This window comes from Macaca fascicularis, chromosome 7, assembly GCF_037993035.2.
Source record: "Macaca fascicularis isolate 582-1 chromosome 7, T2T-MFA8v1.1".
Lineage (NCBI taxonomy): Eukaryota > Metazoa > Chordata > Mammalia > Primates > Cercopithecidae > Macaca > Macaca fascicularis.
In genome coordinates, this window is record NC_088381.1 from 175,480,225 (window position 1) to 175,503,490 (window position 23,266).

A 23,266-nucleotide genomic window follows, 5' to 3' on the forward strand; every position below is an offset into this window, starting at 1 on the left:
ACAACACCACTTTTTCCTCCTAGGTCTCTGGGCTGAGGGGCTGTGGTAAAGTCCTCTGACATGACACAGAGACATTTTTCTCATTGTCTTTGAGGATTAACATTCAGTTCCTCATTACTTAGGCAAATTGTTGTACCAGCTTGAATTTCTCCTTAGTAAATGGTATTTTCTTTCTATTGCATTGTCAGGTTGCAAATTTTTCTACTATTTATGGTCTGCTTTCCTTATAAAACTGAATGTATTTAACAGCACACAAGTCAATTATTGAATGTTTTCCTGCTTAGAAATTTCTTCCACTAGATAACCTAAAACATCTTTCTCAAGTTCAAAGTTCCACAAATCTTTAGGGCAAGGGCAAAATGCCAACAGTCTCTTTGCTAAAACATAACAAGAGTAAAATTTGCTCCAGTTCCCAACAAGTTCCTCATCTCCATCTGAGAACACCTCATCCTGGATTTCATTGTACGTATCATTATCAGTATTTTGAAAAATGTTATTCAACAAGTCTCTAGGAATTTCAAAACTGCCCCACATTTTCTTGTATTTTCTGAGCCTTCCAAAGTGTTCCAACCTCTGCCTGTTACCCAGTTCCAGGGTCGTGTCCACATTTTTTAGTATATTTTCAGCAAGACCCCACTCCTGGTACCAATTTACTGTATCAGCCCATATTCATGCTGTGGATAAAGACATACCTGAGACTGGGAAATATGCACAAGGAAGAGATACAATTGACTTACATTTCCACTTGGCTGGGGAGGCCTCACTATCATGGTGGAAAGTTAAATCTATGTCTCACATGGTGGCAGACAAGAGATCTTTTGCAGAGAAACTACTCTTTTTCATTAAAAAATTGGATCTCATGAGACTTATTCACTATCACAAGAACAGCATGGAATAGACCTGCCCCTGTGATTCAGTTTTCTCCCACCAAGTCCCTCCCACCACACATGGAAATCGTGGGAGTACAAGTCAAGATGAGATTTGGTTGGGGACACAGAAACAAACCATATCAATTACAATGATTAAAAAATTGTAGGTGGTATTGGTAGTCACAGAACTGTGAAATTAGGGGGATTCTCTGGGGAAATTGTTAGATGAAGAAGAAATTCCAAACACTGAAGGAAACACATCCTTAAGCTCCATCTGCACCTGTCTCTGTGGTTGACTCTGATCAATGGGTTCTGAGCGCCCTCTGCAGCTGATTTCCTACATGTGTTGTTGCAGGACGTGTGTGTCTGGGCTCACACTGATCTCCCCTCACTTTGTCTCTAAGACATTAATACACAGCAACGTCCTCAGATCTCACAGTTTATTTGCAGATAAAGGGACTTCTTGGAATTGTCTCTGGAGATGGTGAATCAACCCTTCATGGCATCTGCATAGTATGTGCTAGTTCCATCACTACTAATTCATGAGACCCACTCTAGCCCCTTCCCTGAAGCCTGGTGGACCGAGTCCATGTAGTAGCTACTGAAACTGAACCCAGAGGCACCACAGGAGAGTCTCAGGGACACCCAAGGCTTTACCAAGCCTCCAGAAATCTCCACCAGCTGCACCTCACACCGGACACCTGGAAACACAGAGACACAGCGATCACAAGCTGACACACATATCTACTGTTTCCCTCACTCATATACATCCACAATAAATATCTTCAGGTCTCCAGGAATCATCTTTCAAAATAGCAACAAGAAAACCCCAGCTCAGCCCAAATTCTAAGGTGAGTCATTTGTGTTCAGTCCTCAACACCAAATAGAAACACATATGAATACTGGGACTGTCTGTTCTCTCCCAGAGCCACAGGGTCACCATATAGCAAGCTCTGGGATGGGATGCCTGAGGAGAGGACAGGTCCCAGAGAAGACCCTAGATGAGATGAGCAGGAATACTATCCTTCAGGATAACATAATGTTATATTATGTAATTATGCATGAATTAACACTTAGAAGTCACTATCTTATTTAATTTTACTTATCTGCCCAACATACATTTAATATAGGTTTTAATGGTACATTTTACAGAAAAAAAAAATACTTACAGAACAAAGCAGTTGTGCAATGCATCCAAGACCTCATATCAGCTCAGAGTTATCCCCATTATCTGCTCCTGTGATTGTCACCACTGAGGAGTGTGTTACCCTGAGACAACTCCAGGGCAGGGTGAGACATACCTTCTGAGGTCTGCCAAAGCACACAACTCTTATGACACCTGTGTGTGATTTTGCTGTATTTGGTGTTCACCTAAAATATATAGAAATAATCAGAGTTCATGCATGCGAATTTTGAGGAGTTGGCAATGATTCAAGTGTCGTTATTCATTTTCATTGCTCATTCTCAGCCAATATATTCACTTGTTTTTTATTACTGATTTATTTTAGTATAATTAATAATATTAAATCCAAATTTGTACTATCCAATTTGGAAATGTTGAACTAGGTATTCAATGTTTTAATCAGGACATTAAGCAAAGTGTGACCAATTCAATTAACCCCTTAAAATTTATCTCAGTTTTCTGTAATTTTATCTCATCATTCTATTACTCTTGCCATCCCATTCTCAAACAAATTCAAATTTTCTCCCTGTTATTTCAGAATAGTTGCATTACCTGTAGTCTATACAAATGGAATTGTATGATATGTATTATAATTCTTTAACATCTTTTATTAGCACACTTACTGAGAATATAGTCAAGTTATTCTGTGACTCAGACATGCCTTGACTGTAAGGCCGAGTCGTATCCCACTACATCAATATATCTGAAACTGTTTAATTATTCACCTATAATAGATATTTTATTTGTCCTCTCAGTTGCTATCTTTTATATAGGAAGCAACTACTCAGTAAGGAAAAGTAAAAAAGTGAGAAAAATACAACCATATTCTACCTCATTGACGATAAGCTTGAACAACTACTAATAAAGGAAATAAAACATCTACACATCAGAGTTCATGTCACAGGGCAAGTGAAAAAACTGCAGTCTAAGGTGACAGGCGCCTGAAGGGAGAACCAGGACCCACATATTATTGCACCTAGGTCTGTTCCCACTGGATGGCATTTCTGGCAGAAAAAGACTAACCTGGATATATTTCGTAAGTGGTTTGAAGATTGATGTGCTAATGGTGTTAGAGTGTGAAGCTTCTAGTGCTTGTAGGCTTTTTCTACAGAATTGGGGAAAATTCCCAATTTCCCCATTGCTGTTGTTTTGTGTTTATTGGGGTAGAAGAACAGGAACCACTGCTGAATTCCTGAATCCTCTTCCACTATTTCCAGGAGGCAAATCCACTAAAACTCCTCTATGGGCACTGTTGGGGTCAACAGAAACAGATTAAAACAAAGGGGGATAGGGTGGGGTGATGTCTGCAGTACCCTGGAAAACAGTGAGGAAGGAAGAGACACTGAAGTTAAATAAATATATACTAAAAAGAACTATTACCTTGGTAAACATGATTGGTTGCAGTGATCATCAGAAGTAAACTGAGTTTCCAGACATAGAAGAGATAAAGTAAAGGCCCTTGGTGCATCCCTGCATATATACTGAGGACAATAAAAGGCTTTGACAGAAGAAGGGAAGTTGAAGAAATAGTCTGAGGAGCAGTCACCAGGAGCCAACCAGAATAGTTAAAACCAGTCCATAAAGTGGTGTTTCATCTACATAAGCAGCTGAGGAAGTAAAAGAAAGTCAATACCATGCATATGCTGAGCTATTGATAGAAAAGCATTTACAGTTGTGTGACTGACACAACGCAGAAAACATAAATCTTTGCATGAACAGACAGTTTGGATTGAGGATACACAATTCTTATTAAAATTATACTGATAAGTCATCACTAGCATTATTGTGAAAATACGTAGGACTATAAATTGAAATGAATCTATGTTCTAAGTTGAAGATTTTGTAGGTGAAAAAACAAAAACAAGACAAAACATGAGTTACAAGGAGGAAATGCTAGAGGTCCTGGGGTAAACCTTTGCTTTACGAGGTCAAAAAATAGCAAGTTCAGGCCAGGCGTGGTGGCTCAAGCCTGTAATCCCAGCACTTTCGGAGGCCGAGACGGGCGGATCACGAGGTCAGGAGATCGAGACCGTCCTGGCTAACACGGTGAAACCCCGTCTCTACTAAAAAATACGAAAAATTAGTCTGGCGAGGTGGCGGCGCCTGTAGTCTCAGCTTCTCGGGAGGCTGAGGCAGGAGAATGGCGGGAACCCGGGAGGCGGAGCTTGCAGTGAGCTGAGATCCGGCCACTGCACTCCAGCCTGGGTGACAGAGCGAGACTCCGTCTCAAAAAAAAAAAAAAAATAGCAAGTTCAAAAAGGAAACCCCTCCCTGCCTAGGGACCTAGTGTGGAGCTGCCTCCTAAGGGAGCCCTGGTGTCTGAGCGCCCCCTGCTGTCCTGAGTGCCCCCTGGTGGTTCTGAGCACCCCCTGCTGTCCTGAGCGCCCCCTGGTGGTTCTGAGCACCCCCTGTTGTCCTGAGCGCCCCCTGGCTTCCTGAGCTTCCCCTGTGGGTTCTGAGCCCCCCGGTATCTTAAGTGTTCCCTGGTATCCTGAGCGCCCCCTGCTGGTTCTGAGTGCCCCCTGGTAGTTCTGAGCGCCCCCTGGTGGTTCTGACCACTCCTTGGTGTCCCGAGTGCTCCCTGGTTTCCAGAGAACCCCTTGGCCATCTGAGCTCCCCTTGTATTCTGAGTGCACCCCTGGTGTCTTCAGCACACCCTGGTGGCCTGAGCTCCCCCTGGTTTTGAGCACACCCTGGTGACCTGAGCGCCCCCTACTGTCCCGAGCATGCCCTGCTGGTTCTGAGACACCTGGCGTGCTGAGCGTCCCCTGGTGGTTCTGAGCACCCTATGGTGTCTTGAGTCCCCTCTGGTTTCTTGAGTGCCCCCTGGTGATCTGAGCTCCCTTTGTATTCTGAGCATCCCCTTGTGTTTTGAGCACACTCTGGTGTCCTTAGCACCCCCTGGTGTCTGGAGAGCCCCCTGGTGATCTGAGCACCCCCTTCTATTCTGAGCACCCCGTGGTGTTCTGAGTGCCCCCAGTATTCTGAGCACCCTCTGCTGTCCTGAGTGTGTCCTAGTGGTTCTGAGTGCCCACTGGTGTCCTGAGTGCCCCCACTGTCCTGAGTGTCCTCTGGATTTCTGAGTGACCTCTGGTGGTTCTGAGCGCTCCCTGGTGTCTTGAGCACCCTCTGGTGGTTCTTAGCCCCTCCTGGTGTCCTGGGTGCACCCTGGTGATCTGAGCACCCCCTTCTCTTCTGAGCACTCCTGGTGTTCTGAGTGTCCCCGGTGTTCTGAGCACCCTCTGCTGTCCTGAGCACCCTCAGGTTTCCTGAGCACCCCCTTGAATTCTGAGTAACCCGTTGTGCTATGGGTGCCTCCTGGTGGTTCTGAGCGCCCCCCGGTGGTTCTTAGTGCTCCTCGTTGTCCTGGGCACCTTCTCATGTCCTGAGTACCCACTCGTGTCCAGAGTGCCCCCTGGTGTCCTGAGCTCCCCATGGTTTCCTGAGTGCCCCCTCGTGTCCTGAGCTCCCATGGTTTCCTAAGGAACCTGTCCTCACTTTTGGGATGAAATGCAGAGAGGGTGGAAGGCAGCTGGGGAAGCTGAATGCATATGATGGAAGTCGGTCCCTGAGTGAAGGAGACAGGGAGGAGGACTGGGTGGAACTTTCTTAAACTTCTGTACTGTTCTGGGAAAGTCCAGCAAGGTCACTGAGACAGAGACGTGTCAAGTTTCCCAAAGGGTACCCCCGTGAGTCCCAGTTGTGACTCTGCTCAGATCAGTGCAGAGCTCGTTCTTCTCCTGAGAGTGGAACACAGGACGTGACTCCAGCACCAGCCGTGGTAGGGACGTCAGAGGGCAGCCCTAGGCATCTGGCTGTGCTCCCTGCAGGTGGAGGGAGGAAGGTGCTAATTCAGGGCCCACACACTGTGGGTTCTATACAGAACACGCACTTTTACTTCATTTCTGTGGATAACATAGACACAATCATGCGCTCTGTAAACAATAGTGATTCCTACATTTGTGCCAATTGCTTTACTTCTTGATTCTGCACAATGTCCTGGAACGGAGTTGCCTTTTCCATGTGGAATGTGACAAATGTTGAGGACGTGTGTTCCCCACTTCCATCGTTTTTCTCAATGTACAGAGATCCTGAGTAGCATACAGCTGGCCCTCCTTCTACACTATTCTTCTCCTCCCCACAAGAAGAGCAGAAAATTACACGAGTTTGAATCTGAGGTGGGATCTATTCTGTGCACCTCAGAACCTGCAGAGATCCCCACCTTCAGATCATCCTGAAACTAAAATTGTCAAAACCTTAAGGAAATCTTGAACTTCCTTGGCCAAAGTTTCTATCCGTAGCTCTACAGCATTATAGTCAACTCCCTCAGGGAGACATCAGTTACTAGCCTATGATTTGGTAGCTGGGAGGCCTATAAATTTACAGATTTGCCCCCAGTGCTCACCTCTGTCCTATTGCATGCATGACAAAATATTGAAAGTAATGACTGAATTTTACTGACTCCATTCATCAACAGATTAAAGCCACCATTTTCCTACATCTTTTCAACATCCTCTAACGACAAACCAGGAAATTGTATCTATTGGAAGAAACATCAGGGTATAATATTGCTCTTTAACCACGTTCGAAGGAATCTGAGCAGATACTTTTAACCACAACACAGCAGGGAAATTGCAGAATGTCGTGATTTGGGTTCATATTTATAAACTGTAAATGAAAAATACAATCCTAAGACCCCAAACTGACTATATAGTCCATCTGTTGGCCTTGGGGACCCCAAAAACCTAAAAACCGGGTTTCCAACCATGACAAAACAAGAGATCAGACACACCTCATTATACCCACTCCTTTTTGCAGTTTAGACACAACAATGACCAGCACTATGTTAAAATAGAGATCAGAAAACTGACAGAACAGACTCTCTGTGATAATAAGATGTCAAATTAGAAACAAGACCTCAGGGCATGTCAGGCAAGGGTTTTGCCATTCACTCCTGCTCTTAAAAGATAAACTATGTTTTAACTTCCAATAGGGTATTCTTTTTCTCTAGTGGCTCAGTAAGCACTGGCACTGAGACAAACACTATGAAGACAACTGCAGACTATCCCCTGATGAACTTACCTCCTGTTCCTCAACCCATAACCCCAGCTTTGATGGAACACTAGACTGATATCAGGAACTATCTCCTGATCAGAGATCACTGACCAAGGCATGGCTCTGGCAATTTACACAGGCTGCACACTGAGTGCCTTTGTGTCTCTGCTTCTGCTTTTGACACATAGGGCCTAACCGTAATGAATTTAAATGCTAAATCTTCACTGGTAAGTGAACAGGGGTCACATGTCACATGCATGTTTGTTCAGTATGCATGTGCTAGGACTACCTCCATGAACATCCTTAGCCCCTCCTGTATCCTGTTGATTTGTCAGTTTAGCCAAATCATTCAGCAGAAAGCTTCTGCCAAACCCCTTTACCTTGGGAGTGCCTTTCTCTCATCTTTAAAAAGAGCTATGCTTTCCAGCATATGGGATGGCTGTAACACTTGACAAAAAATAAACTATCACTTTCCTAATTTGTCGATTGTTTTTTTTTTTAAATTTAAAACAACTGAAGATTAAATTCAGAACTTCATCTAATTATAAGGCTACTTTAGTAAAGGATGACAAACTGAGCATTTTCATATATCCTATAGGGGCCTGTCATATCTTGAAGCAGGAAGCTGACCTGAGAACTTCAGAACAAACTGTTGACTGTGGATAATGAAAAGCTCCCCCGCCCCACCCCAGGACATTGATTCAGCACCCCTGCATGTCTAATTTTTTCTTCTCTTTTTTTTTATTATGTGCTTATAGTAATAAAACTTTTTATTTTCTTTAGACCTGTTTGCTTTTCACATATAGTGGACCCTCATCTCTTTTTTCACTCATTTTCTTAAGCTGCTAAGGAGAATAAAGTGTCAGGTCCTATTTTTGGTGCCTCACTGCTGATGAATTAAGGTTTATCTTTCCTCCTCCTTTCCCCCCACACATGGGAAATCTAGTAAGAAATCATGGAAGTTCCTTTATCTGATGCCAGTGTGAGGTTCAAATAACACAAGCTCCTTCTCCTGAGTAGAAACTCCCACCCTGACACGACCATCAAATCATTAGCCCTGAGCCAGACTCCTTTGGTGCCCTATTGAGCCAGTTTGGAATTTTTTGAGAGGCCTGTGCTGCCCTCAGCAGACACCTCAATAATAGAGTTGGTAAATCTTTTCATATTCATTTGGGATGTGAGTGTGGAGCCGTCAGACTCAACATCCTCAGTAAACATTGGTGGGGTCTCTCTTCCTTTGCCCGGGGACACCTATAATGGGAGCTGTGGGCTTGGAGTCCTGACAGTGACCACCACGGGCCTTTCTTCTCTTGCACTGGATGTGAACTCCCTCTGCCCGAATGCCCAGCATGCACTGTATGCTGCCTGCTGCTCGCTGGCCATTGGAGTTACATTGAGCTGGGCTGCCATGTTGAGTTAAACATAGTTTCTTTTATAGATTTAGCTGATTAACTTCAGAAGCATTGAGAACTTCTTGACATTGAGAAACAGGAGTCAGTGACTGTAGGTGACTCTGCCTTTGGTGCATGTGAGAAAGTTTTTCTGACAAATGTTTCCTCTTCAGAAACTTCACAGGAAGAACAGGATGAGCAATCCAGAGAAGTGCCCCAGAGGAAACTGTTTTATGGAGAGGAAGCCACAGGGCTGACAGGAAACCAGGCCTTAACCCCCATCTGCACCTGCCCTGAGGCTGGCTCTTGTGCTCAGTGGATCCTGAGCGCCCCCAGATGGTCCTGTGCCCACTTCAGGGAGGATTGTTTTTGGGCACACACAGACTTTTTTTCTAATTCTGTTTCCAAAAATGGAGACGAGTCAACCGTGAATCCATGCATCTCAGAGAACACAGCACAGCAGAATAACACCCCCTCCCACTGACACACACACACATTAGGTAAATCTTATTAAAACTACTGAAAACCAAAGGCAATTAGAAATACATAGAAAGGCAAGTGGAGGTGAGCAGAGGGGGCACTCCTTCCAAAAGAATAGAAAAATGATGACAGCATTCTTCTGGTTAACCCTTACAAGCAAGAAGAAAATTGATGGTATCTGTAAAGTGTTGCAAGAAAAGTCAACACATTATTTTATAACCCATTGATGTTCTCGAAAAAGTGAAGGAAAAAACCGTTCCATTTCTCTTTGACAGCATGAGGGATTCAGTGAATCCAGGCCTGAAACTAGGCCTCATAATTCCTAAGCCTCATAAAATTTAGAAAGCTTGGCCATCATGAAACTTAAACCCCAGATGGCCACGGATAGCCCCCCGATGTTCCCAGAACCCAAACAGAAAGACAATTCCAGGAAATAGCCTCATGGGGTCCCACCCTGATGGCCTCATGAGGTCCCACCCTGATAACCTCATGGGGTCCCACCCTGACTCAATGTCCTCGGTGTTCCCGGAATCAGCAATTCCAGGAAAGAACCTCCTAAGGTCCCGCCCCAACCAATCAGAACAAGATACCTTGCTCAGGCCATAGACAGACCCAATTACCATGCGCCTAAAGCTTTGTTTGAATTTCGCGCCCTAAGCTGTGTTTGAACTTGTGTTTGCCTATATAAACAACCTGTAACAAGCACTCGGGCTCCCAGGGCCAACTTAGAGCTTGGGACCCTAGCGCGCTAGTAATAAATAACTCTCTGCTGTGAATCTCGTGTCGGTGATCCTTCGCGGCAACCCCTGCCCAGGAGGGAATCGACAGTTCGGTTCCAACATTTGGTGCGTTGGCCGGGAAGAGGCGTCGTCCGAGGACCCCCGACCCATCCGGTGGAGACCCATCTGGCCCGGGCCATGGACTGCTGACTGAACGGACCTACCAGGTACTTTCGTTTTGTTCTGTCTTGCCAGCTAACTCTGAACTCTGGGGAGTACTCCTTCTGAATTAAGTGGGGAAGGGGGACAGACGTGTCCGGCACCTTCCCACTTATGCCCCGGGGGACGCCCTGGCGGTAGTCTGGGAGAAGGCTGACAACTCAGTCAGCCTCCTTAAATCTGTAGGCAGGTCGCCCCTGCCGTCTGAATATTTTGTGATCTTGTGGCGCCACTCTCTGGCCGCGCGGCTTCTCCTTACTTGTCTGGTCTTTGTTTTTGTTACTTTCATTTTGTCCTTGTTATACGTGGACGAAATGGGACAAACGTTGACGACTCCTTTGTCTCTGACCCTGACTCACTTCCCTGACGTCTGGGCTCGAGCCCACCACCTCTCTGTAGAAGTCCGTAAGGGACAATGGAAAACATTCTGCTCATCTGAATGGCCAACCCTCCATGGAGAGTGGCCCCGGGACGGAACATTTAACCTCTCAATTATCTTGCAGGTTAAAGCAAAAGTGATGGATCCTGGGCCACTCGGACATCCAGACCAGGTGGCCTACATAATTACTTGGGAGGATCTGGTCCGAAGTCCTCCCTCTTGGGTGAAACCCTTCCTCCATTCCCCTTCCCCATCCCAATCTACCCTCCTTGCCTTAGAAGCCCCGAAGAATCGGAATCCGGACCCGCATAGGCCAGTCCTCCCAGATGAACCCCAGAGGGATCTCCTCCTTCTTGACCCCCTGCCTCCTCCACCTCAAAACCCCCTTCTGAGACCTCCACCTTACGCTTCACCCTTGCCCCCTGTCTTGTCCCCAGCTCTTTCCCCTACTGCCTCGGCCCCTACCCTTTCTCCAACTTCTCCCTCGGCCCCTCCCTCCACCCCATCTCCTTCTCCAGCCCCGCCCAAACTCACCCCTCAGACGCCGCTGCCGACACCTCCTCGTCTCCGCTTGCGGCGGACTGAGGACCCAGATGGCCCTTCCACTTGGCAATCCTCCCTTTTTTCCCTCCGTACCGTCAATCGCACAGTCCAGTACTGGCCCTTCTCTGCCTCTGACCTCTACAACTGGAAAACCCATAACCCTTCCTTTTCCCAAGACCCCCAGGCCCTAACCTCGTTGATAGAATCCATTCTCCTCACTCACCAGCCCACTTGGGATGATTGCCAGCAACTCTTGCAGGTCCTCCTAACCACTGAAGAAAGGCAGCGAGTCCTCCTGGAGGCCCGGAAAAATGTGCCAGGACCAGGAGGCCTCCCAACCCAACTTCCCAATGAAATAGACGAGGGATTTCCCCTCACCCGCCCGGACTGGGACTATGAAACGGCACCAGGTAGGGAGAGTCTCCGAATCTATCGCCAGGCTCTGTTGGCGGGTCTCAAAGGGGCAGGAAAGCGCCCCACAAATTTGGCCAAGGTAAGGACCATAACTCAGGAAAGGGACGAAAGCCCAGCAGCCTTCATGGAAAGGCTTCTGGAAGGGTTCCGAATGTATACCCCATTCGATCCAGAGGCCCTAGAACATAAGGCTACCGTAGCTATGGCATTCATAGACCAAGCTGCATTAGATATCAAAGGAAAACTCCAAAAGCTAGATGGGATCCAAACCTATGGATTACGGGAATTGGTTAGGGAGGCAGAAAAAGTGTATAATAAGAGAGAAACCCCTGAGGAAAGGGAAGCCAGGTTAGCGAAGGAACAGATAGAGCGAGAGGATCGTAGGGACCGAGTGAGGGATAAGCATTTAACAAAAATCCTGGCGGCAGTTGTGAGAGAGAAAGGACCAGGGAGAGAGGGAGAGAAGCGGAGGCGGCCAAAAGTGGAAAAAGACCAGTGTGCCTACTGCAAAGAACGGGGACATTGGATCAAAGATTGCCCCAAGCGTCCTAAAGACCAAAAGAAACCTGCCGCTGTCCTCACCCTAGGTGAAGATAGCGAATAGGGGTGTCAAGGCTCTGGAGCCCCCCCTGAACCCCGGCTAACTCTCTCTGTAGGGGGGCACCCCACCACCTTCTTGGTGGACACAGGGGCCCAACATTCAGTTTTGACAAAGGCAGACGGGCCCCTGTCTTCCCGTACATCCTGGGTCCAGGGGGCAACAGGGGGAAAATTGCACAAGTGGACTAACCACCGGACAGTTAATCTTGGACGAGGAAAGGTGACACATTCCTTCTTGGTGGTACCTGAATGCCCATACCCCCTCCTAGGGCGAGATCTTCTGACCAAGCTCAGAGCCCAAATCCATTTCTCCGAGACAGGGGCCCAGGTATTAGATCGGGACAGTCTGCCCATCCATATCTTAACTGTGTCTCTGCAAGATGAATATCGGCTTTTTGACGCTCCAGTCATCACTAGCCTCCCTGATGTTTGGTTGCAAGATTTTCCCCAAGCTTGGGCGGAAACAGGAGGACTCGGGCAGGCCAAGTATCAAGCCCCAATCATAATTGATTTAAAGCCCATGGCGGTGCCCGTATCTATCAAGCAATATCCCATGAGCCAAGAGGCTCATATAGGAATTCGGCAGCACATTAACAAATTTCTAGAACTCGGAGTGTTGCGACCTTGTCGCTCACCCTGGAACACTCCTCTTCTGCCAGTAAAAAAGCCTGGTACTCAGGATTACAGGCCTGTCCAAGACTTGAGAGAAATTAACAAAAGAACCATGGACATCCATCCCACGGTCCCCAATCCTTACAACTTACTCAGCACCTTAAAACCAGGCTATAACTGGTATACAGTATTAGATTTAAAAGATGCTTTCTTCTGTTTACCTCTGGCCCCCCAAAGCCAAGAACTCTTTGCCTTTGAGTGGAAGGATCCTGAGAAAGGAATTTCGGGCCAATTGACCTGGACCCGGCTTCCCCAAGGATTCAAGAACTCTCCCACTCTCTTCGATGAGGCTCTTCATCGAGACCTGACCGACTTCCGGACCCAAAATCCAGAAGTGACCCTACTCCAGTATGTGGATGACCTCCTCTTGGCTGCTCCTACAAAAGAAACCTGTATACAAGGTACCAGGCATCTACTCCAGGCACTGGGTGAAAAAGGATACCGGGCATCCGCCAAGAAGGCACAGCTCTGTCAGACCAAGGTAACATATCTGGGATATATCCTGAGTGAAGGAAAAAGGTGGCTCACCCCTGGGTGCATAGAGACAGTGGCTCGCCTTCCACCACCATGAAATCCCAGGGAGGTACGTGAATTCTTGGGAACTGCTAGGTTCTGTCGCTTGTGGATACCCGGTTTTGCTGAACTGGCCGCCCCCCTTTATGCACTCACCAAGGAGAGCACCCCTTTCACCTGGCGGGCAGAGCATCAATTGGCTTTTGAGGCACTAAAAAAGGCCCTCTTGTCTGCTCCAGCCCTTGGGTTACCAGACACCTCAAAGCCCTTTACCCTCTTCCTGGATGAGAGGCAAGGGATTGCCAAAGGAGTCCTGACCCAAAAATTAGGGCCTTGGAAAAGACCGGTAGCGTACCTGTCTAAAAAGCTGGACCCTGTGGCGGCCGGCTGGCCCCCGTGTCTTCGCATCATGGCAGCCACCGCTATGCTGGTCAAGGACTCTGCTAAGTTAACCCTTGGGCAGCCACTAACTGTTATTACCCCACATGCCCTAGAGGCCATAGTGCAGCAGCCCCCGGACCGGTGGATAACCAACGCATGCCTAACTCACTACCAGGCCCTCCTACTGGACGTGGACCGCGTCCAGTTTGGCCCTCCGGTCACCTTAAACCCTGCCACGCTGCTGCCGGTACCAGAAGACCAACTAAGCCCACACGATTGTCGGCAAATACTGGCTGAGACCCATGGAACGCGGGAAGACCTTAAAGACCAAGAACTCCCAGACGCGGATCGCACTTGGTACACAGACGGCAGCAGTTACCTTGACTCAGGTACCCGGAGGGCGGGAGCGGCGGTAGTAGATGGCCACAACACCATTTGGGCACAATCACTACCTCCTGGCACGTCTGCACAGAAGGCTGAGTTAATAGCACTAACCAAGGCCCTAGAGCTGTCCAAGGGAAAGAAAGCTAACATTTATACTGATAGCCGGTATGCCTTTGCAACGGCTCATACTCATGGAAATATTTATGAAAGAAGAGGTCTCCTAACCTCAGAAGGGAAGGAAATCAAGAACAAAGCTGAAATAATTGCCTTATTGAAAGCCCTTTTTGTTCCTCAAGAAGTGGCTATAATTCACTGCCCCGGGCATCAGAAAGGACAGGATCCAGTCGCAGTAGGAAGCAGACAGGCTGACCAAGTGGCCAGGCAAGCCGCCATGGCGGAAGTACTGACCCTAGCCACAGAACCTGACAAAACCAGCCACATAACTATTGAACATACTTATACCCCAGAAGACCAGGAAGAAGCAAAAGCCATAGGGGCTATAGAAAACAAAGACACTAAAAACTGGGAAAAAGGAGGAAAAATAGTCCTTCCCCAAAAGGAGGCCCTGGCAATGATCCAGCAGATGCATGCCTGGACACACTTGAGTAATCGAAAGCTAAAATTACTGATTGAAAAAACTGACTTTCTAATCCCAAAGGCAAGTACCCTCGTAGAACAAGTGACATCTGCCTGTAAGGTCTGTCAGCAGGTAAACGCTGGGGCTCCCCGAGTGCCAGAGGGAAACGAACTCGTGGTAACCGCCCAGGAGTCTATTGGGAAATAGACTTCACTGAAGTAAAACCTCACTATGCTGGATATAAGTACTTACTGGTGTTTGTAGATACCTTTTCAGGATGGGTAGAAGCCTACCCCACCCGGCAAGAAATGGCACACATAGTAGCAAAGAAAATTCTGGAAGAAATCTTTCCTAGATTCGGACTTCCCAAGGTAATTGGGTCAGATAACGGGCCGGCCTTCGTTTCTCAGGTAAGTCAGGGGCTTGCCAGGATATTGGGGATTAATTGGAAATTACATTGTGCCTATAGACCCCAGAGCTCAGGACAGGTAGAAAGAATGAATAGAACAATAAAAGAGACCCTTACTAAATTGACCTTAGAGACTGGTTTAAAAGATTGGAGACACCTCCTATCCTTAGCTCTGTTAAGGGCCCGAAATACGCCTAACCGTTTTGGGCTCACTCCATATGAAATCCTCTACGGAGGACCTCCCCCTTTGTCAACCTTGCTTAACTCCTTCTCCCCCTCAGATCCTAAGACTGACCTACAGGCCCGGCTAAAAGGACTCCAAGCAGTACAGGCCCAAATCTGGGCCCCCTTGGCAGAACTGTACCAACCAGGACATCCACAGACTAGTCACCCCTTCCAGGTGGGAGACTCTGTCTACGTTAGACGGCACCGCACTCAAGGACTAGAGCCTCGATGGACAGGACCCTACATTGTTCTCCTGACCACGCCCACAGCCATAAAGGTTGACGGAATCTCCACTTGGATCCACGCATCCCATGCCAAGGTCGCTCCAGGGACGCCCGGACCAACACCACCTGAGACATGGAGACTCCAACGCTCCGAGGACCCGCTTAAGATAAGACTCTCTCGTATCTAGCCCCTTGCTTATTACTAGCCCTCCTTCCCTGCGTCGCTGGCAGTAATAACCCCCACCGGCCATATAACCTGACCTGGCAGGTAACTGATTTTAGTACTCATGAGGTCTTAGGTAAAACCTCAAAAATTGCTCCTATGGGGACTTGGTTCCCTGACCTCTATTTCAACCTAGACAAAATAGCAAGGATAGATGACATGAAAGGGGGAGAATAGAGAAAACAGGCTAGAAGGGTGTCCGTAAGCCGGAATGGGTTCTATGCCTGTCCCGGATTCAGGACAAGAGAAATGAGAAAAACTTGTGGAGAAATAGATGCCCTGTTTTGCGCTAGTTGGTCCTGTATAACTACTAATGATGAAGAATGGAAATAGACCACGAAACCCCGGTACATAACCATGTCCTTTGTCCAGCGCTGCACCAGAACCCGATATTCAAAAACTTGCAATCTGGTCCGCATCAAGTTTGAAGATGCAGCAAAATCTGATAACCGTTGGATATCCGGGTTAACATGGGGCCTATATTTATACCAAAAGCCACTGTATGGAATCCCTATCCAAATCAAATTAATAGTCAACCCTATCACAGCCCCTGTCGCAGTAGGACCAAACCAAGTTTTATCAGAAACGAGGAAGCCCCTGGTTCCTGCACCGAGAGAGCCCCAACCAAGAGCTCCTAAAAGCACTTCCCCACCCTTAATCTCCACCTCCTCTAAATACACACCCTCAGCCCAAAACGTCACCCGCGGGCCCCTTGACCTGGGAATAGGTGACAGGCTCCTAAATCTCATAAAGGGATCCTATTTCGCTTTAAACCAGACAAAGCCAGAATTTACCTCCTCTTGCTGGCTATGTCTGGCAACAGGCCCCCCTTACTATGAAGGCATCGCCTTCACTAATAATTTCACTAACTCCGCCAATCCTACTGGATGCGCGTGGGAACAACAAAGAAAACTAACCCTGGCTGAGGTTTCTGGGTCGGGAACCTGCATAGGCCAAGTGCCCCCTAGTCATCAGCATCTTTGTAATGTAACCTTGACAGTACCCAGCTCCAATCACTATTTGGTCCCCTCCCAGATGGACTGGTGGGCTTGCAACACTGGGCTCACCCCCTGTGTATCCACAGCCGTTTTTAGCAGCGGCACCCACTATTGCGTATTGGTACAAGTTGTTCCCCAAGTATACTATCACTCTGGAGACTCCTTTGATCTCCGGTATGAGCAAAAAACTCATACTAGACCAAAGAGAGAACCTATCTCCCTCACCCTCGCCATCATGTTAGGAATTGGGGTAGCGGCTGGAGTTGGGACCGGGACAGCAGCCCTAGTGCATGGTAACCATCATCTGCAACAACTTAGAATAGCCATAGATGAAGACCTTAGAGCCATAGAACAATGTATCACAAAACTTGAAGAGTCCTTGACTTCTCTGTCTGAAGTTATATTACAAAACCGACGAGGACTAGAAATTGTCTTTCTGAAAGAGGGCGGGCTCTGTGCAGCCCTGAAAGAGCAATGTTGTTTTTATGCAGATCATTCAGGAGTAGTTAAACATTCTATGGCAAAACTAAGAGAAAGATTAGACAAGAGAAAAAAAGAGAGAGAATCTCAGCAAAGTTGGTTTGAAAATTGGTACAACCGATCCCCTTGGTTTAGCACCCTAATCTCCACCATCTTAGGACCCCTCATCCTGCTCACGCTCATCTTGACTTTTGGGCCGTGCATACTTAACCGTTTACTCGCCCTTATTAAAAATAGATTAAACATAGTACATGCTATGGTTCTGACCCAACAATACCAGGCCCTCAGGACTGAAGAAGAAGCTCAAGATTGAGCCTCTAACACAAAAAGAGGAGGGAATGAAACTAGGCCTCATAATTCCTAAGCCTCATAAAATTTAGAAAGCTTGGCCATCATGAAACTTAAACCCCAGATGGCCACGGATAGCCCCCCGATGTTCCCAGAACCCAAACAGAAAGACAATTCCAGGAAATAGCCTCATGGGGTCCCACCCTGATAGCCTCATGAGGTCCCACCCTGATAACCTCATGGGGTCCCACCCTGACTCAATGTCCCCGGTGTTCCCGGAATCAGCAATTCCAGGAAAGAACCTCCTAAGGTCCCGCCCCAACCAATCAGAACAAGATACCTTGCTCAGGCCATAGACAGACCCAATTACCACGCGCCTAAAGCTTTGTTTGAATTTCGCGCCCTAAGCTGTGTTTGAACTTGTGTTTGCCTATATAAACAACCTGTAACAAGCACTCGGGGTCCCAGGGCCAACTTAGAGCTTGGGACCCTAGCGCGCTAGTAATAAATAACTCTCTGCTGTGCATCTCGTGTCGGTGATCCTTCGCGGCGACCCCTGCCCAGGAGGGAATCGACAGTTCGGTTCCAACAGGCCCTCATGAAAGGAGTGAAAATTATTTTGAAATATTACAGGGTTTGGAAAGGCTCTAAGCTTCTGCCCAAGCCTCCCCTGAGCGCTCTGCTCCTAGGCTGAGGAAGAAAAAAGTTCATCTTCGTCTCCACCTGCAGAACCTTGTTTAGGAGCTCTGTCTCAGGAGAGAGGAGGCACTGGAATTCAGTCATAAAATATGATCCTTAATTTAGTTCTAAACATCCTAACTTCATTTACAACAGAATGTAGAAAAGTTCAAATCATGCCAGTGCTCTAAGAAACAGTGGAGGGTGTGGTGAAAGGCCCTTGGAAGGAGATGGGTTCATGTACGGGAGATGCAGGCTAAACTGCAGGGCTGCTGGCTTGCAGGAGAGAACCAAGGACGGGGAGAGCTGGGGAACATTCTCTTGTGGTTAGAAAAATGCTGGACACTCTTCAAAGGAGCCCATGTTAGTTCGGTTCAGTCTGTGAAGCAATTCAAACCTCAGTGCATGGTTGAAAATGTAGAATTTTCCATCTGCAAGTGGCGGAGCTCAACATCTGGACCTGGTCAGGAAAGAGACAGAGAGAGCCCAGCCCAAACCACTGACACCTGAGGATGACCGTGGTGCTGACAGCTGCGTCCCTTTGATCTTTGAGACTGACATCTCTCACTTAGCATAATGCCTGGAGTTCAACTGTAATGATTTCCGTATCAGTCATTTTTAAAAATTATTTCTGATAGTGTTCGATCAATTGATACTTCCTACTTTCTTTACCCATTCCAATTTTGAGACATTCATGTTATTTTTAGCTTCTAAGGCGCACACACACACACACACACACAAAATATCTTGAATATTAGAAGCTTGGGTGCATATAAGATTGTATTTCTCTGACGCAAAATTCAGGAGTGGCATATTTAGGTGATGTGTTAAGGGTATATTGTGGTTTTAGCAAAAACTAAAAATTATTGTCCTGAGTTGCTGTTTCATTTGCATTCCCGTTAGCAATGCTGTAGATTCTAGGAACTTCGAATGCTCACCAGCATTGGTATTATCTGTATTTTTTACTTAATTTCAGTCATGCCTGTTGCATGTTGCAGGGGGAAGGACTTGCTCTTCAGGCCACCTTAGGTGTTGGGGACAAGAGTAGCCACATTTGACAGAAACCCTTTAGTGATACATTTCAGATCTATGCATTTTTCATATGTGTAAATTTTTTCTTATATAAATAAAATCAATATCGTGAAAATGGTCATACTGCCCAAGGTAATTTATAGATTCAATGCCATGCCCATTAAGCTACCAATGACTTTCTTCACAGAATTGGAAAAAACAACTTTAAAGTTCATAGGGAACCAAAAAAGAGCCCGCATTGCCAAGACAGTCCTAAGCCAAAAGAACAAAGCTGGAGGCATCACGCTACTTGACTTCAAACTATACTACAAGGCTACAGTAACCAAAACAGCATGGTACTGGTACCAAAACAGAGATATAGACCAATGCAACAGAACAGAACCCTCAGAAATAATACCACACATCTACAACCATCTGATCTTTGACAAACCTGACAAAAACAAGAAATGGGGAAAGGATTCCCTATTTAATAAATGGTGCTGGGAAAACTGGCTAGCCATAAGTAGAAAACTGAAACTGGATCCTTTCCTTACACCTTATACAAAAATTAATTCAAGATGGATTAAAGACTTAAATGTTAGACCTAAAACCATAAAAACACTAGAAGAAAACCTGGGCACTACCATTCAGGACATACGCATGGACAAGGACTTCATGTCTAAAACACCAAAAGCAATGGCAACAAGAGCCAAAATTGACAAATGGGATCTAATTAAACTAAAGACCTTCTGCACAGCAAAAGAAACTACCATCAGAGTGAACAGGCAATCTACAGAATGGGAGAAAATTTCTGCAATCTACTCATCTGACAAAGGGCTAATATCCAGAACCTACAAAGAATGCAAACAAATTTACAAGAAAAAAACAACCCCATCAAAAAGGGGGCAAACGATATGAACAGACACTTCTCAAAAGAAGACATTCATACAGTCAACAGACACATGAAAAAATGTTCATCATCACTGGCCATCAGAGAAATGCAAATCAAAACCACAATGAGATACTATCTCACACCAGTTAGAATGGTGATCATTAAATAGTCAGGAAACAGGTGCTGGAGAGGATGTGGAGAAACAGGAACACTTTTACACTGTTGGTGGGACTGTAAACTAGTTCAACCATTGTGGAAGACAGTGTGGTGATTCCTCAAGGATCTAGAACTAGAAATATCATTTGACCCAGCCATCCCATTACTGGGTATATACTCAAAGGATTATAAATCATGCTGCTATAAAGACACATGCACACTTAAGTTTATTGCGGCACTATTCACAATAGCAAAGACTTGGAACCAACCTGAATGTCCATCAGTGACAGACTGGATTAAGAAAATGTGGCACATATACACCATGGAATACTATGCAGCCATATAAAAGGATGAGTTCATGTCCTTTGTAGGGACATGGATGCAGCTGGAAACCATCATTCTCAGTAAACTATTGCAAGAACAGAAAACCAAACACCACATGTTCTCACTCATAGGTGGGAATTGAACAATGAGAATACTTGGACACAGGAAGGGGTACATCACACACCAGGGCCTGTTGTGGGATGGGTGGAGAGGGGAGGGATAGCATTAGGAGATATACCTAATGTAAATGATGAGTTAATGGGTGCAGCACACCAACATGGCACCTGTATACATATGTAACAAACCTGCACATTGTGCACATGTGCCCTAGAACTTAAAGTATATTTCAAAATATTTTTAAAATGTAGAAGTTTACAATTCAGTAAATAGTAAAATTAATATTAAAATCCTATATGAAATATCAACATTATTATAGGAATTAATAAAATGCATTCAAGTATACCAACTAAAATTAAATTCCAGAAATCAAAAAGATAACTGTAACATCTGAAACTTAATAATTAATGAGCAAATATTTCATAGAGAAGGAAAAAATTGTCGACATGTGGAACATGTAGTTTTTTCCAATCAAATGTCACTAAACTATACAATATTTAACCTGTCATTAGTATAAATTACCAATATTTTGTGTAATATTACAACTGAGAACAATTTTTAAAGAGAGAACGGATACTTGCATACAAATGAACTAAACGGAAGGTATTTTCAATGTTGGTCCAACCATTACACCTCTAACAATACCATGGTTTTGAGTGGGGCTTTGGAAAAAATATTTATTTTATTTATTTATTTATTTTGAAACGGAGTCTTGCTCTTTCGCCAGGCTGGAGTGAAGTGGCGCCGTCTCGGCTCACCACAACCCCCGCTTCCCAGGTTCAAGCAATTCTCCTGCCTCAGCCTCCCTCTTTTTTTTAATTTAACGAATATTTATTAAGCACCTACTTTGTGCCAGGCATTGTGCTAGGCACCCTCACTGTGTGCTGTTCCCACACCACAATCATCTGCTTAGAAATTAAAACCAAGTAATGCAACACCGTCGCAACCATACAAACTGGGCGGCTAGGGGCAGTATCGGAGATGCAGGTGATTCCCAGGATAGAATATGCACCCACCAGAAGCCTGTTTTCCATCTCTCTGTAAGTCCCCACTAAACAGTTCTTTTAAAGCTTCCCGATGTTGTTGGAGAGGAATGTTGTTCTCTCTGTGCGCCCCAAGGCTGGCACCTGGTGGACCTTCAGATACTCTGAATGCTATTGGATAAAAGGGGCCCGATGGCCTGGTGTAAAGAATATCAGTATTTGGATGAGAAAATGCTTTTTTTCATTTCATATGGTTTCAACAACCCTTATGAAATATATAAACATCGCTGCCCTGACTATGGAAATGTTGAAGGTAGACCTGGTTGTGGATTCCCGAGTCAGAATCTTCCAGTTGTCCACACCCTCACAAGGCCAGAGAAGTGAGAGGAGATTTCTATTCTGGAAAGGAGTGAGTGGACGGCACAACTGGTTTGGAGACACAACAAACTGCGCCTGCATTTACAGAGGCAACGCACACAGGGAACGTCCTAGCGCCATCTGGTCTCCCACACACGCTTTGGACTCACGGGCGGGGCCCGGGCCTTGACCAGCCTTGGTTGTCAGTGCCTGGTTTGGAGAGTCCTGCGCTGAATCCCTGCAAGTCGTGGATCTTCCCGTCCGGCACCTCCAGGAAGCTCTTCACCTCCACCTCCAGGGGGCGCTGTCGGGATTCGCTCTCCTCAGCCTCTGTCTTTAGGGAACGCGCTTTGTCTTCCTGGTTTTGATCCTCTCTCTGCGGCCTCCATCTTCTCAGAGATACCGTCGCGCTCTGAGGTGAGCTGAGATGTGAGTTCACTTTGTTTCCGGAGATCTTCCAGCTCTGCCTCCTTTTCTCGGAGCTCGGCCTCCAGCTCCTCCATCCTCCTCCTCAGCTGCGTGTTCTTCTCCTTCTCTCTGTGGATGTCACGGCCTCTTCCTCTGCTCCGCGCTGGCCGCCGACTCCTGCAGCGCCGTGGGCAGCCGGGCGTCGCTCTCCCGCCGGGCCTGCAGCTCCATCTCCCGCCTCTTCCCGTGGGCAGCCCCTGCATCGAGCCGCCTTCAGCTTGTGGTTCCCAGACTGCAGGTGCCGGTCGGCTGCAGCGGCGTGAGAGGCCTTTCCATCGTCCGTCCCGTTGACACTGGATGCCGGAGTAGAAGATGAGGCTCCACGCCCGGATTCTTGGGATGATCACTCGAGGGCTCCATGTTCTCCTGGGTCTTGTCTTTGCCTATCATGGCCGCTTCTTCCACCTCCTGGAAATTCTCTGCAAACTTTGTCAGCTGCTGCTCAGAGGAAAACCCCAAACCAAACGCCGTGTCAGCTCTGCTGTCGGCCCAGTGCCCAGACGTCTGTGACGTGTTGGTGAAGGTCAGATTCCGTGTGACTGTGCTGTTTATGGTCACCTTGGCTCCGTCCACACTGACGATCCCATAGCTGTTCCTTGTGACATCACAGAAGCAGGAAACGGTGACCGCCTGTGGCTCGCAGGCATCCAGTTCTTGGTGTTGGGGTCAATCTGGAAGACCCGCGTTCCGGGGTGAGGATGGGCTGTTCTCCCATCTCCAGCGCTACTCAGGCAGCCGCTCCGACCCGGCCTCTGGTGCTCGCTCTTCACTGCCTGTGCATCCGCTCCCTGCGCAGCACATGTGCCGGCCCCTGTCCGCTTGGCTCAGCCCTGGTACCACTCCATTCAGCCAAGTGGGCTGGGCGGGGGCTCTGGAAAAAATCATTCTAAGAGATAAACTAAAAGAATAATCTATAATAAGGGACGACAGGATTCTATCTCAGAAAAAAAACAACTGAAAATATGTAATACAAAGTCCTGAGAAGAAATCTTGAAGCACAGGAAGGGCTCATGTATAGTAAGTTGTAATATGTTTATTGTTAAAATTATTACCT

At 46.7% G+C, this 23,266-nt stretch overlaps 1 pseudogene; it reads right to left on the reverse strand.

The window, feature by feature from the left end:
* Positions 1-21,246: 21,246 nt before the first annotated feature.
* On the reverse strand, positions 21,247-22,927 carry LOC123574602 (homer protein homolog 2 pseudogene; annotated as a pseudogene).
* Positions 22,928-23,266: the final 339 nt, after the last annotated feature.